The 18,209-nt window shown below is 37.1% G+C and overlaps 1 protein-coding gene and 1 long non-coding RNA gene across 2 annotated transcripts in view; both read left to right on the top strand.

Moving 5' to 3' along the window:
* DPP6 (dipeptidyl peptidase like 6) overlaps positions 1-18,209 on the top strand; it is a 1,325,443-nt gene that overhangs the window by 182,067 nt on the left and 1,125,167 nt on the right. The gene's annotated exons all lie outside the window — the stretch shown is intronic.
* The window catches only part of LOC140532955 (uncharacterized), an 82,797-nt gene extending 64,588 nt beyond the window's left edge, over positions 1-18,209 (top strand). The window contains exon 2 of the long non-coding RNA XR_011976750.1: positions 1-18,209. This exon is cut by the window's left edge and continues 47,200 nt beyond it. This is a non-coding gene — a long non-coding RNA (uncharacterized lncRNA).

The following is an 18,209-nucleotide window of genomic DNA, read 5'->3' as shown; positions in this document are numbered from 1 at the left end:
ATTCCAGATCAGACTGAGGTTTTCTTGGAACTCAAGCAATAGAAGATGGAGAAATTGGGCTTTTCCACTAATAATGACTAATAGAAGTTTGAAATGGGCTTGGAAAATCTCTTCCTTAAGTGAGATTCTATAGAGAATCCAAAGAACTATACCCCAAAGTCCCTGCCTGGAAGGAGCTTATAATTTAGATAAAATGATTACTTACACACATAGATGGTTAAATACTAGCAGAAAGAACAACAACCATACCAGAAATATCACAAGTCAGGACATAGTTAAGGGATGAGTGAGTGGAATAGACAATGCATGCTATGTGTGCAGGGGAGGAGGTTGTCACTGTAAAATAATTGGATGAGGAGAGACAAGATAAGCTTTGAAGTTTTGGCTAGCCTGGGAGAAAATGGGTGGACATTGCAAATGTCAGGAATAGTCTGAGATGGAAAATCACAGATTGTTTTAGAAGAGTGTGAATGAAACATATGGCCTAGAGAAGAGAAGGCTAACACAAGATAACACTGGAAAGATAAGTTTGGGTAAGAGATTAAGGAAGATGATATATTCCTGGGGAACCAAACCCAATGAAGAGACACTTAGCATTTACATTTATGCATGGGACAGTGAGCAAAGCAGTCATTAAGCTAGAGAATAAATTGAAGAGACTAGTGGGATGTAGCAATGAGAAAGTTGGAAGGTGGTTTAAGGGGTGAGATGGTTTGTGCTCTTGAATATCAAGCTAAGAGTTTGGATGGCATTCCATAAGTAATAAAAGCCAGACTTTGGAGAAGGTGGGGGACATAATGAAAACAATGTTTTAAGAGGATTACTCTGGCAACTCTGTGTAGGATGGATTGGAACAGAGACAGACGGAAAACACAGAAAAGATCTAAAAGAGGTCATTGAAATAATGTATTAATAGAGTGTGTTCCTAAAGTCTTAGTGGTCTTAGTCGACTAAGACTTTTGGAACAAACTGTACGGGGATAAGTAGGAATAGAAAAATCTAGTCACCTGACCCAGATGAGCTGTGTGCTCAGATCCTCAAAGAACTGGCAGATGTGGTTGCTGAACCACACCCGATATTTGAAAGAGCATAGAAAACTGGAGAGGAATAACAAACAATATTGGTGAAGGGCAAATGTTGTGCTGATTTTCCAACAAAAAAAAAAAAAAAAAAAAAGAGGAGAGCAGAGTTTGAAAAGTAGAGACCAGTATGCTTGACTTGGATTCATGAGGAAATTTAAGAATGAATCATTCAAGAAATGCTTGGTGAACATCAAGATAGGGAAGTCATTAGTCATGGCAAAGAATTGGCATGGCTTGATGATAAACAGGTCATGCCAGACTAACCTCATTTCCTTTTTTTTTAAAAAAAAAGTTGGAATTCTAAACTAGGAAAAGAGGGAAGCTATAGATATACTTTGCCTAGATTTTAGCAAAGCTTTCTCCTAATATTTGTGTAGTGAAGATGGAGAGATAAGATTCAAGGATAATATAATCAGTTGTATTCAGATGTGAATGGATAACTAAACTGTAACACTAGTTGAAAATGGTTTCATGTGAGTGTGGCATGAGGTCTCTAGATGAGTGCTCTAGAGCTCGGTGCTTGGGCATGTGCTATTTAATATTTTTTATCATGACTTGGATAAAGTCATTTTACATTTGAATTCCATCCAAATCTCTTAGATTGATGGTATAGCTCTAATTTGTAGATGACCCAAAACTGGGAGAAATAGCTAAAATAATGAGTAAAAGAATCAGGATCCAAAAAGATCTTGGCAGGCTAGAACATTAGATTGAATCTAATAAGGTGAAATTCATCAGGGCAAAATGTAAAGTCTTGCACTTAGGTCCAAAAAAAAATCAACTTTATAGATAGAAAAGGAAAGGCATGACAATACAGCAATTGCTCTTGAAAAAAAATATTTGAGAATTGTAGTGGGCTGCTAGCTTCATTTGAGCCAATAGTGGTATGGAGCTGCTAAAGAAAAACAAAAAACAAAAAAAACCAAAACAATCCTATTTTAGACATCATGAAGAGGGATCTAACTTCCAGAAATAGGGAAGAGATAGTTGTAATGTACTCTGGTTTTATCTGATCTCATCTGGAGTATGTGTGTTTTATTTTATTTTGTTTTGTTTGTTTTGCTTTGAGTTTGTAGCACATTTTAAGAATAACTCTGATAAACTGGAGGGAGTACAGAGGAAGACATGTTTAGCCTTTGGAGATGTTTAGACTGGACAAGAAAAGACTTAATGGGAGCATGCTCATTGTCTTCATAAATTTAAAGGATTGTCATATAAGAAAATAGTTAAACGTGTCCTGCTTGACCTGAAAGGACAGACTTAAAATAAAAGGGTAAAAGCTTCAGTCAGGCAAATTTAGATGTCATGGAAAACTTTTTACTAACTAAAGCTGCCTAGAAGTGAAATGGATTATCTCAAGGGATGGTGCTTAAAGACTTAGAAGTCTTAGCAGCAATAGTTGGATGACATTACGGTTTTGGTTATTTTACAATAAAGAATCTTTTTGCGTATGATTTCAACTAGGTGGCCACTGAAGTGCATTCTAAATCCTAATGTCTATAAATTAGAAAAATTAAGGTGTCAATACGACTTGATAAATGGATTGAAATTTGGGGTAAGAAAGGCAAGTGTAAAAAATAACTAATATTTAGTGACTTGGAAAATGATCGAAACTTCTCAGTACCTTGCCGATATAAGTGCTCAGTAAATGTTAATCTAATTGATTGAAAAAGACCCTTGTTCTCAAACCTCCTATTCTCTGTGAGTTTGGATTCCTGCTTCCTAGATATGGAAATCTGGTTTGGACCATCTCCCTGAAGAGGAATTTTAGTCCCAAGGAAGAGTAACTTAAATATATCAGAAATGTTAATGAATCCAATCTTACTAATTTCCTAGACATTAGGATTGATTGGGGTCTTTTTTAAGACCTTGAGTGAATGGGGGTAGAGATGAAATATCTTGAATAGTATTCAGTTCCCTACAAAATGATTTTTTGTTTACCTAGTAGGTAGGAGAAAATTATAATAGTACCATATGATATAAACTTTTCATTAGAATAATACATAAGAATTTTGCTATCTTCCATGGACCGAGAAGCATATCTCCATACTAAAAACACAGGACTCAAAACAGCATGATGAATTCAAACAATAAACTGTTCACAGACCAGGTTGCTGCTTATAATTACCTGGATATAGCATTACTCTTAAATGTTCTGTAGATCAGGTTTGTTTTTTTTTTAATGACAAACTTTCATAATCTCCAAGCTACATTGAACTTTAGAAATATAGAGACTTAGACCCTGGAGTTTCAGTGAGTATGCTCTCAGTGAGACTATGGAGAATGAGCTAACACTTCTTTTTATTCAGCTATAAAGCTATTTTATCCTCCTGTGCGTTCGTCTACAGGAAAAGCCCTTGCTTTTGAACTTTTCCCTTCCAAACCTCATTAAAAATGAGAATGAAAGGATAGTGATAATAATAATTAATAAATATGTGGTATTTTAACACTTGCAAAGCGCTCTAAGAAAAAAGTTAAGATTAACCTGTTTGACAACACTTTTACTAGATGAATATTTCCCTGAAGAGACTATATCTTATTATCACACATTTTAGATTCTGAATTTTATGAGCTTATGTTTAAAAGTCACCTACAACCTTATCCAAGGTACAGTCACCCTGGGCCCTGTTTAGGGGCATTTAGAGAATGCTCTAATTAGAGGCCACATAGCTGAGGGGTATCAGTAGTTCATGTTAAAAATAACTGAGGCAGTCTGCCCATAGTTGTTCCTCTTCTCAGCATAAAATTAAGAATTTAAAAGGCTCTTAAGTGTCATGTAGTTCATGGATTCTTAGCAATTTTTGTGTGTCATGGACACTTTTGTCAGTCTGGTGAGGCCTAAGGACCCCCCTTTTAGAATAGTGATTCTTTTTTAAAAATTCATAATTGAAGGAAATGCTAGGTTTTAAAGTAGAAATAAAGATATTTATTTTTTCCATCTGAGTTCAGTGATCTTCTGAAATCTGTTTATGGATCCTCAGTTCAGAATGCTTGATCTAATTCAACTCTGTAATTTTACAAAAGAAAAATAGGGACTTTCAGGAGCCAAAATGGCAGAATAAACAGTAAATTGCTGTAACTTTCCCATAGTCACCTCCAAACAACCATAAAATAACACCCCAAAACTAATCTTGAAACAGCAGAAGGAGGACAAAGAAAGACTGAAACAACCTTTTAACCTAAGAAACTTAGAAGATCAGCAAGAAAGGTCCATCTCAATGAGGGTAAAAGGTAGCACCCAGAACAGCAAGCAAAACAGCAGCAAGTTCCACCTCAGCAAACCAGTGGTAGATCCTGAACCATAGTGTGGTAGAGCAGGCACACCCAATACCAGGATCCCCCACATGCCTTAGCCTAGCCATGGGAACCAACAGACTCCAGCTCTAAGAATGATCTCATGCTTGAGCACGGCCCAGAGCAAACAGGCATTCTCCAGCAGGACAGGAAAGTAGTACTCCAGGTACTTCAGTGTAGCCCCAGATCTCTAGGGCCTCCAGCAGTGCCAGCCATCCCCTATCACACCCTCTCAGGGCTGCACTAGATAGGAAGGTTCTCCAGGGGCCTCAGGGCAACATCAATGCAACACCAGCTAAATAGCCAAGGCCTCCAGCCTCTGACAAAAGAAACCTGAGAGAGTGCCCTTCCGGCCCTGGTGCAGAACTCAGATTTTAAAAAAAGGAAGAAGGTTAAAAAAAAGACGAGCAAAACAACAAAACAAAGAATCTGACCGTAGAAAGTTATTATGATGACTGAAAAGATCAAGACACAAATTCTGAAGAGAAAAATATATCAAAACACTTATGGCAAAACCCCAAAGAAAAATGGGAAGTAGCTTCATGTCCAGAAAGAACTCAAAAAGGAACTTCAAAACCATATAAGAGAGGTAGAAAAAAATTAGGAAAAGAAATGAGAGTGATACAAGAGAATTATGAAAAAAGAGTTAACAGTTTAGAAAACTGCTTTAAAAAGTAGAATTAATCAAATGGAAAAGGAAAAATCCACTGAAGAAAACAACTCCTTAAAGAGATAATTGGTCAAATGGTTAAGAAAGTGAAAAAGCTAATTGAGGAAAACAACACCTTAAAAGGGAAAATTGGGCAAGTGGAAGCTAATGATTCTATGAGACATCAAGAATCAATCAAACAAAATCAAAAGAATGAAAAAATGGAAGAAAATGTAAAATACCTCATGGAAAAAGCAACTGATCCAGAAAATAGAACCAGGAGAGATAATATCAGAATTACTGGCCTCCCTTGAAAGCCATTATCCAAAGGAGGACCTGGACAGCACATTTCAAGAAATTATCCAGGAAAACTGCCCTAATGTCCTGGAACTAGAGAGCAAAATAAGTATCAAAGGAATCTACCATTCACCTCAGGAAAGAAATCCCCAAATAAAAACTCCAAGGAACCTTATAGTAAAAATTCAGAACTTTCAAGTCAAGGAAAAAATACTACAAGTGACCAGAAACAAAAGAGAAAAGTAGTCCCCAAAGAAATTAAATGACTTTCCCACTATTATACATGTAGAGAGCAGTAGAGCCAAGATTGGAGCCCAAGTCATCTGACTCTAGAAGAAGTGTTGTTTTTTTTTTTCTTCATAAATCATACTCTGTCATCATCAGAGGGTTTAAATTATCCTTTTTTTCTTCCATGTACCTCTCAAGTTCTTTTTTGTGACTTTTCCTCTCCAGGCTGCTCTTGACTTTCTGGTAGGATTTTATGTTTATAAATCTATATTAAATATTGTGGTATATAAGATGATGAGTACAAAATGTGATTAGTGCTTATGGATGCTCCTGGCCTCCTCACTTTGGTAAAGGAGGCATTCAGGTATATTTCGTTCCTTTGATGTTTAAGAAGATTTTAGTATAAATCGAAGGGATCCAATTTCTTAATTTTTTTCCTAGAATAAACAGATAATATAAATACAAGAGTAATGTTTATATTAAAGATAATGGTAGGTATAATAAATAATATATAATACATTAAAATATCATAAATAAAATAGAGGTAAAAATATTAAAGATGAGAACTTATGTTTTGTAAAACAAGATTTATAAAGAAACAAGGATAAGCCAGTTATATTCTATTTAATAGAGAAGATCCAGGAAACAAAGCAGTTCTATACCAAAGCTATAAAGAATAGCCTTACTCAGGGTCTTCAGTGAATTTAGAAAGATGATTTTCACATCATAGAGAAGAAAAAAGGTGATGGAGTAAACAGCCCTGAGCAGTAAGGATTTTTTTTCTTCTTGACCTATATGTTTTTTTCCTGCCATTCAAAGTATAAGTTTCACTCTATGTATAGACATGACTGTGATGAGCACAGAAGCTTCTCAAATCCAGGGATTAGGTTTATTCCTTATCCTTTTTTGGATTTATACTAACTGAAGGAATCAACTGAATTCCATATATCTGTTCTGATTTATATAGTAGGTGTTGAAATTCACTTGAGAAATCACTGAAAATTTTAGATTTGGAGAGAGTGAGTAGGCAAGATGCAGACAATGGCAAATACGATTTTTGTAGTCAGAGGGAGAGATCGGAGGAACAATGGGTTCATTAGAGGATTGGGAGAAATTTCTCTTTAAAGCTAACTTGACATGTAGTCAAGAGCTGAATAGGTAAGTTGAAGTTTAGGAGTAGAACAGTAATATATTTGCATAGTGTGGATTTTGTACCCTCCAAAATGAATATTGTTCCTGTTTTGGCATGACTGCCCTATCCCCTCCATTTTGGTTTTCTACTTTCATACATCAGTAACAAAGAACTAGAGAAATAATGCCACAGTGCCCACCTCATACACAAAATAATTGAGTGACCCAGCAAACTCTTCTCCCCTTAGAAATGATCAAAGTCTATAGGCTGCCTAATTAAGCCTTGCCAGATCAATGGAGGATATATATGCATGTTGTCTGCTTGAATAAATTCCCTTAATTGAAAAGTCTGAAGCCTTAAATAAAAAAGCACACTTTTGTTATAGATTAATGGCTGCATATATTTAGTATTTTTATTGATTTGTACGATCTAGTAATGAAAAGCTATTACATTTTTTTAATGAAATGCATTTTTCTCAGCTGTTTATCACTGAAGTTGTTCCCAGTCCCATCAGAACCCAAAAAATGTTCACAAAGAGGTGCCATGATATCACTTTTCTGACAACACATTACTTTTCAGTGGCTCCATTAAGGCATCTAAGGATTCAGATCTATTATGCTGGAGTTGATATCATTCTTCATACATTACAGAGAGGACAGATACATCATTATCAATTAATATTGACTCATTGCCCAGAATTTTCTAGATAATGTACCATAGTATATAAAATAAAAACCATATTCTAGTAGGATGAAAACCAGGTAGGAGCTTAATAAATACTGGTCAACTAACACTATCTTTTTCTCCTTTGTAAAGTTTATGCTATAGAGGACCAGAGAGAATCATATTTACTATCATATCCTAATCATCTCTAAGCTAATATAGGGAAGCACCAGTGATGGTAATATACACCATTAATCGAGGTGGTTCTTATTTTCATTGTCATAGTAGCTTCCTAGCCTCGTGGCAGCTAGGTGGTCCAACAAATAGAGTGCTGGACCTGGAGTCTGGAAGACCCGACTTTAAATCCAATCTCAGACAACTTGCTATGTGACTCTGGGAAAGTCACTTCATCTCTCTGCCTCAATTTCCTCAACTCTAATAATGAGGATAAAAATAACATTTAACTCTCAGGGTTTTTAATGGAGATAGCACCTACCTCTAAGGGTTGTTATAGGGATCACATGAGATAATATTTGTAGAGTTTAGCATAGTACCCAACACACAGTAGGCACTTAATGCTTGCTTTTTTCCTTTCCTTCCCCCTCTCCTGGACAGAGAAACTTGGTGCAAGGGAGACATTAAGCTCGAAAGCTATTTTCCAGAATTCTCAAGAGGCATTCTGAATCAAGAAACTTTTCTTTTCTCCCTTTGACATTTTCAAGCAGGACAGCAGTGAAATTGCTGGAAAAGCAAATACAATCTGTTTGATTGACAAAACCCAATGGAGTCATTAGGGAAGTCAATAGTATTTAAAAAGCAATTGGTTTTCCACTGTACAAACTCTCATACCTAATTAGCCATAGGTATCCTAGGTTGCCAAAACTTTGGTGGCCTTGATAACTATTTAGGTGTTAAGAAAGTCTGAAGCTTCTCTGATTGTTTAAGTGTTCATGTTGGCTTTGAAATATTTTGCATGTTAAAGGGCATTTGGGTCCATTGTGGATTAGGTATTTCTCTCTTTTTGTGTGAGATGTCCTTGGAAAGAGTGGGATACACTTGTGTAACTTAGCTGAGGAATTATCTTCTGTGGAGATGAGGTAGATAAAGTTACTATGAGATGGTAGATTTGGGGAAAGTATTTCCTTAACTCTTCTTTTTCTATTTAGTGTAAGTAACCACTTCTTTAAATTGGTGAAATTACTGTAGTTTATGGATTTTGGAATATTATCCCTGAACCCTCACAAAGCCACCAACCTCATAATGGAATAAGGTATTCTCAGAAGCAGGTTTCTGGAGGTGATATTTAAACCTATTTTATACTCCTTTTATTTTATCAAAAATTTATTTTGTGATACTCATGACTCTGGTTGAGAAGAATGAATACTCCAAATTTGATATTTTATAGCTAAGTCTTAATTATCTATGTGCATCTTGCCCACTTGGTGGGTTACCCGTGGCAGTGTCTTTCATTTTAAGACTCTTTACAACTGACTTCTGTCCTGCGTCCCCCTTCTTCCATTAATGAAATCCTCCCAGAATCTGTTTTGAGGAAAGTTCCAAACCAGCCATCCTTCCTTCTCCTGCTTTAGCCACAATGAGGCTACCTCCTCTCCCCTTGCTTTTCAATTCCCTTCTGTATGTTGTCTTCCCCTGTAAAAAAAAAAAAAAAAAGTACCTTGAGGGTAGATTGTCATCCTTTTTGGTTCTATTTTTGTCCTGAGTGCTTCACACAGTACCTGGCACATAGTAAGTACTAACTAAATTCTGTGTTGACTTAACTTCACCTGTACTGTGAAACCTATTTGCTGGTATCAAATCACATCAACTAGGGAAGTACAAGCTTAACTGAGTATTAACCTAATATAAAATTAGGTGGTACAGTGGATAAACTGCTAGGCCTGAAATCAGGAAGACTCATCTTCCTGAGTTCAAATCTGGTCTCAGACATTTACTAGCAGTGCGATCCTGGGCAAGTCACTTAACCATGTTTGCCTCAATTTCCTTATCTGTAAAAATGAGCTGGAGAATGAAATGCCAAGGTACTCTGTTATCTTTGCCAAGAAAACCCCAAATGAGATCACGAAGAGTTGGACATGACAGAAACAACCAAACAGCAACAGCAACAGTATAAAATTACCCAGGAAAATGCATTATCTTTTAAAAATCATATAATTTATTCAAAAATTAAATGTAAAAGACATTGTTTTATGTTATCTGTGTCACAGTTGGAGAATTGGTTACAGTAATTGTCCATTTCATTTTCCCAGGTTCGGTTTGCTTATTGAATTTGAAGTTTACAGGAAAACTATGGGTCATAAAGCAGATCCAGGGAATCACTGTAGCCTATCCCTTGATACCAACACTCAAATATACTAAATATTGACCATTGCTTATGCTTGGATGGATGAGAAAGTTTAGGTGCTTTGGGGCTAGTGTTATCTCTGATACCTCACTCCTGAATGGGTCCAAATAATGCTAGCTACAGTGAGTCCCTCTCACCTTCCTTTTTTCTCTACTTTCTATTCCCTTGATTTCTTTCTCCCTTTCCTTCCTTCCTTTCCTTCCCTTCTTTCCTTTCTTCCTTCCTTCCTTCCTTCCTTCCTTTCTTTTTCTCTTTTATCTTTCCTTTCTTTCCCCATTTCTTTCTTTTTCTGATATTGCCTTTTTCTTTCTTCTACTTTCTAAAACCAGTGGTAAAATGACAAAATATAGTTTGAAGGCTTGAGGAGGCAAAATGTGAGGTAATGATGTGGAGGGATCATTCCATTTCCTCAAGCCCTAATAATTCTTAATGGTTATTTTTGAAAAGAACACAAAAAAGCTAAAATGAGGAAAACTCTTGACCAGTTGCTGCCTGCAGAATACGTAAAAAGGGCTCAGAAGGGGGAAAATTACAGCATGAACACAGGTAGTTCTCCTCAGTTTAAATCTCCAAAGGCTGACACTGATCCAGCTGTTACACCTTTCCAAGTGGGAAGAGCACCTTGAGGATGGACACATAAGCAAAAACATGGAATCTCCTTCCCTTGGAAAGCTGTAACCTACTATCTTGTTTCAGATAGGATTGGTGCTAGAGGGATTAAAGAAACATGGGTATTTCAGAAAATGAAGTTGTGGTTCAAGATATAAAGACATCTTCCAGAAGGTTAAGGAAGCTATTGACAATGTTATCAGAATCTGGCAAGTCTATGATACAGTGGAAGGAGCACTGAATTTGGAGTCAAAGGACTTGAGTTCAGATCACAGCTCTCCTCTTTACAACCTGTTACTTGACCCCACTGAACTTCAGTTTCCTCATGGATAAAATGAGCAAGTTGACTTCTAGGATCCTTTCCAGCTCACAGTCTGGAATTCTGTGATCCTCAAATGATAAGCACTTAAGATTTCATTTCATTTTAAAGCTAGAAGAGTGGTTAAAATTACTAATACAAACTTTATTTTATTTTATATGATGTGAGTTTCAGGTTCTAATTCAAACACATATTGGCTAAATGACCCTGGAAAAGTCACTTAATTTTTCAGTGCCACTGAACAAACAGCCTTGTTCTACAAATTGCAGAGTAGTTGCCAGGACTGCAGTGTACTACCGTGATATCATAGGTATACAACAACACAACAGAAGCAGAGAAGGAGTTCTTATCAGTGCTTGAGTCTAGCAAGTCACAGAAAGGAATTGTAGTAAAAGGGAAAGGATCAGTATTTAGAATTTTGCATATAATAACTAAACTTTTGTAATTCCATTATGTCTTCTTTTTCCTTGAGTTTACATAGCTAAATTCTCTTGCAACAAGAGCAGTTCATCTTTCAGGTCTACTGGATTTTGTGTTGTTGATAAGTGTGCGCACATTCCATGTGCCTATGGTGAGTGGAATTATCTTTGCAGATGTTTTTGTACGTATTATACATCTTTTTGTGTTTTGACCAAAGAGTGGAATTCCCCACCTGCCATGGTAATCAGACCAGGGTTGGGTAAGCAGACAATGTTTAGGGCACCTTTTCTAGCTCACACCAGGAGGTGATCAGTGCTATCTATAAAAGTTTGCTCAGATACCTAGGGGCTGCTGAGTCCCACTGCTGCTTCCAGTGAGAAACAACCCTCACTGGGGTGATTGCCTACCCCATGTGAGTTCTCCATAAAATAGTCTTTTTGACAAGTGTACATTTTGCATTTGAACAACATGCCCAGCCCATTGGAGTTGCATTCTCTGTAAAATAGTTTGAATGCTTGGCAGTTCAGCTTGAGCAAGGACCTCAGTGTCTAGTACCTTATTCTGCTAGATGATCCTCAGAATCTTCCTAAGACAGTTCAAATGGAAGTTTATATATCTATATATCTATATCTATATCTATATCTATATACACACACACACACATATATATATATATAAGTACATATACTATTTGGATTAGAAGATCCCTTTGGAGTAGATCAGCCACTGTGGACAAGAAAGAAAACATAGAGAAAAGGGACCTGTGGACATTACAGTAAATATAAAGGTGTTACTGGTACTACTCCATTGAAAGTATGAGTTGCTTAGCAGTTAGTTTTCTGAAGCCAGAAATTTTTCAAGAGTTGCCAAACTCATTGACATACATTATTACAACATTATTACAGTCAGCAATTATGTATCAAGTAATCAAACTGTCCTGCTTTTTCTCTCTGTCCTAGAGATGTTCTGTTGGCCAGGCTGGTTCTCATCTATAAAAGTCAAGGAGTAAAGGGATCTTGGACTTACCTCCTAGCTCATGCTCAATAGTTATTAGTATTTCCCTATTATTTTCCCAGAAGAGTTCAAATTCTTTTGTCTGCATCTCTGGGCCTTCTGAAATCTAACATCTTACCCTTCTATTCATATCTCTTATTATTCTATATGATCTATACTATCGCCAAACTGGCTTCCTTTCTGTCTTCTCTCCTTGTCCAAAATTCACTACATTATTTCCATTGCTATGTTTTTGCTCATGTTACCCCATTCCTAAAAGAGATTTATTTTCCATTTTGTCTTCTGGAAATTCTACTTACCCATGAAAGCCTAGCTCAAATACCTCTTTCTCCAGGAAGTTTTCCATGATTTCATCCCACCCCCGACTCAAATAGGTTAACAATCTTTCTCTTGAACATCTTGCATGATATTTTGTTTTGTATATCTTCAATATTCTTATTCAGTAACATGTATCACATTTAATAGTATTTTTATCCAATCTCAATACTAGGTTATAAGGTCCATGAGGTCAAGGACTGTCTTCTTTCAAGAGTGTATTTCCCCCAGAGGAGGACTAGCCTATATGTCATTGAAATAAGGAACTTACCTATAACTTGTGGAAGTCAAAGCTTTGCTTTTGCCTTTCTCTTAAGCATTCCAGAGTTAGCCATGAAGCCTGGGGATGGAAGAATACAGAAATAATTTAAAGGACAAAATAGAAAGTTACCAAAAAAATCCCAAGGACTCAACTTCAGCATAGATTAACCACAGAAGAGGACTGAGTCCTCAGCTGCTTCACCTCTAAGCAATCTCCCCCCCCCCCCCCAGTGGAGATCACCTTCACACATGCTAGAGTGTGATTCAGATAAATGATCACTAGCCTAGGAGTTCTAACTTTGACAGTGACTTTCTCTGTGACTTTGGATAAATCACATCAATCTTAATCCCTCAGTTTACTTCTTTATGAAAGAATAATAATGCTAACAGTCTTGTTTACCTTACAAGGCTCTTGTAAGATTCAGGAGGATAAGGATAGGGATTAGAGCTGTCATTTTCCAGAGACAAGGAACTCCCAGATGAGGAAATTCCCTCTATCAATAAAGGTCAGTTCCCTTTCTACAACATAGAATCTTTTGGAGAATAACCTAGAGGTGCTAGGAGGTTAAGTGATTTGCCTAGGGTTTACACAGCTAATATGTGTCAGACTTGGGATCTCAGTGCAAACCTTCCTAGTTCTGAAGTCAGCTCTTTCCATTATACTCTCTTTTAAAAACAAAACAAGAACATTTAAGCATCAATTTATATGGAGAAATTAGAACCTGTCTTTTGCCAAAGACCTACCATAATGGCTACTTCAGGGTTCTCCTTGGTACCCATGACCAGTGAGTGATTGGAGAATGAACTACTGGGAGCAACATGGCTTCCTTTCTTCCTTGAGAGCAATTAAACAAATTAATTATCTCCCTGGCCAGCCCAGCTCCTCTTCTGAGTGAACTCCAATGTGAAGGCAAGGCTGCCAGTTACCCACAATCTTGACCTGGAATCCACATTCATCCAGTGAACTGCTGCTGATTCCACTGTCAGTCCAGGGAAATTTCCACAAGAAGTACTATAATTTGGATCTTTGTGGTTTTGTGGGATAAACAGAAAGAGCCAAAGATCCACCTTCTCCCCTAGAAGCAAGGACACATTCCCCAGCTCCTGTTGCCTCCTACAACATTAAAGAGTCAGCTGAAGAATTTGAAAAAGGGCTTCTTTGACTATGACTGCAGCCTTTCAGAAGTTTGAACCTGGTGGCCAAGCCTTTACACCTCCACTGAGCACAGGACTAGAGAGATATAGTAAAAGAAATGTAAATCTGGCCAAAGGAAGGATTTTTTCACCATAAAGCCTGGCCAGATAGGACAATTCACTGACTCTTTTTCTCTACATATAAACAATTCATGAATGCTTTTATATCTAGAATAGATTGAGTAGTTTTGGCTGAAGTAGCGGAAGGGATCAGATGACTCTGCAGGACCCTGGTAGTACTATGATTTTCTGATCCTGAAGAGAGTTCATCTCCAGTGGCTACAGGAGAGGAAGGAGTGAATGAATGCAATCTCACTCAGGGACCTTTTGTTTGATATCAGGCTTCTACTGATAGGTTTTCTCGGGAGTTTTACATGTATCTTTTAACGCAGGACAAGGTCATAGACACCTCTTCCTCTAACAAGGTAACTTTCCGTAGGTATTATAAGTGTATGAGTGTTCAGTGAGACCCAAATCAGCACTGTCAGCCTGGGTGATCCAGTTCGACAGAAAAAGAAACAGAACGGGCATCCTCAATGGTACAATCCCTAGCTCTCAATAGAGTATGATTTTATCATCTCCCAGAGAACCAAAAATAATTTCTCCATCTGCTAGGTGATAACAAAAATTCTTTTTAACAGGTAATACTGCCACTTATTTCACAGTAAGAGAGAAGATTTAACTCTATCCCTGATGCTTGACAGAGATGCTTACCTTCACACTAAGATGTAAATGACTAAAAAGAGATAATTTCCTAAGAGCAAGTTCTGGCAGGATGAGAAGAAAGGACAACAAGATGATAACTGGCACAGGAAGGACAGAAGGAAAGAAGTAGTAGGGAACTACTGTGTGCCTAACACTGTGCTTAGCATTTTGTAATTATGATCTCGTATGATCTTCCCAGTCACCATGGGAGGTAGGGGCTGTTATAGTCCTTCTTTTACTATTAAGAAAACTGAAGCAGACAAGTGATGTGACTTGCCCAGGATCACACAGCTAGTAAGTGTCTGAGGCAGAATTTTAATTCAGGTCTTCTTGACTCTGGACCAAATGTCCACTGCACCAATTCCATGTCAGCAGAGACTCATAGAATCCATCTTTTGTGTCAGGATGAAACTCAGGTACCACTTTCTGGGCCCCCCACACTCCAATGGTGAGTACTTTTCCTCCCAAGTGGCATTGCTTTATTTGTTTTATTGTATACTTGATATCTTCTGCCCTGGGAACATAAACTCCTTGAGGATAAGGAATTTTCAGTTATCTTTTTGTTATTGGTACTTAGCACAGTGAAGCACATAGAAGGGGATAAGTTAGTGCTTGTTTGAGTGATTAGTAATATATAAAAGAGTAGAGAAGGAGATATTTAAATAGGAAAATGGGGGTGGAAGGGCACTGAAAACAAAATTCATTTGCTTTTAAGGTTTCTCCTGGAGCCGGCCTTGCTCACGTCTATATAATTGTTCAGATTTCCAAATAGTTTCTCTGGGCTACATATGCTGACCTTTTCTCACATATTTATATACAGGACAGTGCATCTTATACTATATAATAATAAAAATAATAACTAGACTTTATGTAGTTCCTACTGTGTGTCGGGCAGCGTACTAAGCTTTTTATAAAAATTATCTCATTTGATCACATGAACATTTAGGACTTTACTGATGAGTTTCAGGACAAGCACTGGATGAAACTGTGAACTTGTTGAAATGAAATTTGGGGATCTCTCCTTCCCTTTTGATATTCTACATTCAACTTTTTAGATCTTAGAGCCATGCTGAACTGGGCATGCTCTGTCTCACACTGGTACTCATCCCAGATATCTGTCCACGATCCACATGTATTCCTTCTGTGTCCCTCTACTCATATCAAAATTAATTTGATCTATATCTCATTCCTTCAGATCTTTTTCTATATGATCAAAGATAATCTGATAAACCACTTTAGGATCAGATGTTAAGGACTACTCAGGTACTCCCCTCCCAGATATATAGGCATATGTACATGCAAAATATCTATACATCTATGTAGATAGATATGTGAAACACACATACACACACAGATTATAGAGCTGAAAGGGACCTCCTAAGGTTTTTATTATAACCTCCTCATGCTATATAAAAAAAAAAAAAAACTAAGTCTCAGGAATCTTATGTGAATTGTACAAGGTAATAAAGAAAGGCTGCATCAAAGGTAGAATTTGAACTCAGGCCCTCATTTTGCAATTTTAAAGTCCTGGCTTTGGATAAGAGCTTGTATTTAATATATGTGTATGTGTGTATATATGCGTGTATCTCTATATATGTATATTTGTGTGTGTGATTTATATGTACCTTATATGATATATGTGATATTTTAGAGTACATTATGTAATATAAATTATATATATTTGAAATAAATATTTAACAGGTTGTGTCCCAAAGTTAGGGCAATAAAATTGCAAAGTAGGTAATGGATGCCCAAAGTCCCTATGACAGATAACAGATGACAAAGCATTTGTTTCTACAATTAGAACAGAAGATTAACATGCACATAGTCCTGGGAGAAAGAGGAGAAGGTTTCACTTCATGCCGAGGCTGTTTCTCACTCCATCTCTGAGTTCAGCCTGCCCTGCTCAGTCCCATCCAGTGAGCAAGCTTGAGGTACACTATGTTTTCCTGGAGTTCCAAGAAGCTCTTTTATTCTCCTCTGATTTCCCATGTTTTCCTTGCTGCTTTCGTGTCAATCTCGATTCCAAACACCCCCAGGAAGCTGTACTCTCAGCTTCATTCAGCTCCTGCCGTGTTGTGAATGAACAAGGAAGTGAGAAGAGTTTTTCGTAGCTTATTGCCAGAGAAAAAAATGTGCCTGCCAGCTTTGATGTTTATAAAAAGCAAATTTGCTTTCCCGTAAGTTTGCAGTGTTTATTAAACACAAAGGCTGTATTGCATGGTTAATATTTAAATATCTCTATACTTCTAGACTGAATAATGTTATGCTGTATTTTTTAAAAAGGAATTTGCAAGAAGAATAAATATGCAGGCTGAAACAAAGGCCAGTTCCAAATCAGACTGCAGCAACTACTATGATCCTGTCTTGTTTTCCTTCCCATGACAGAAGCCCCATGGTTTCCCCACTTAAGCAAATGAACATCTGTTTTCTACATGGAAAATTGTCCAAGTAAAACAACAGAAGACAATATGGCTGAAAAATGAAATAATTCAATTGATAACAGTTTGGGGAAGTGTAATAATAGAGAAGGCTATTGTGGGGAGCTGAGACATGGATTTAGACTACTGGCTCTGAACTCCTACAGCACTGATGATCTGTATCAAACATATCAGCTTATTTGGTTCTTGGTCTGTTCCTCAGGTTATTATTTGTCTTTCTTTGTAGATGATCTTTCTCCTCAGCTAGATCATAAGTCTCTGCATCACTGTGGATTCCTGGAGGAATGCTGCTTCCCTTTCTCTATCCATAGCCTTCTCATGGAGCATCTACTACAAATTCAGTCCTTTTCAGTCAATTTTAATTCAGTTCATCCAACATTTATAAATATCTACTTTATGCTAGTCACTACATGACGTGCCAGGGATACAAAGAAAAAAAGTAAAACCCTCTCTGTCATCCAAGAGTTTACATTCTAGTGGGGTATTGGTTGGGGGAGTTGTGTGTGAAGAATACAGAAATGGAATAAGATATGGTTCCTACCTTCTCAGATCTCCTGTTCTTGTTACAGAGACAAGGATAAGATGCATGAAACAAATAGAGGACAACATAATACACTGTAGAATCAGGTACTAAATTATGTGACTCATGGTAGTCAACCAACTACCTCTAAAGCATGTAGACTATATTTTGAAAAATATTTGAGAGAAGAGGAAGACCAGTGTTGATTAGAAGGAGGGGAAGAAGTGAGGGCTGAGAGATAAATATGATTCAGATAAGTAGAGAAAGAGAAACACTGTGAATAAAACCAACAAAACCATTGGGAATGAATTATAAGGAAGGACTGAAAGAATTATGGGTAGAAATATTTCTTTCTATTATAAACATCCAGTAGCAAATCATTAGTCAGCATGTAGCAGTTCTGGCCTGTTCCCACCATTGGCTCCCTACCTTTCCTCCAGCAGTCCATGATTTGAAATGCCTTAAGTAGGAAGAGCCCTGGAGAAGTAGAAAATGACTTGGCCTTAGTGGGTACGTTCCTTAAAAATGCTGTTATTGTTGAGCTTTATTTTTAGCCCATGGGAATACTTAGAAGACCCTGAGACACTCTGGTAGAAGTACAAAGAGGTCAAGTTTATACGTTGGAACCCCAAATCATTCCTGAGGGTGGTTTATAGTACAAAAGCAAATTGCCATATAAATAAAAATTCACGGAAGTGAACGGA

The sequence above is a fragment of the Notamacropus eugenii genome, chromosome 3 (assembly GCF_028372415.1).
Source record: "Notamacropus eugenii isolate mMacEug1 chromosome 3, mMacEug1.pri_v2, whole genome shotgun sequence".
NCBI lineage: Eukaryota > Metazoa > Chordata > Mammalia > Diprotodontia > Macropodidae > Notamacropus > Notamacropus eugenii.
The sequence above is the reverse complement of the archived record's forward strand: the minus strand, read 5'-3'. Positions and strand labels throughout refer to the sequence as shown.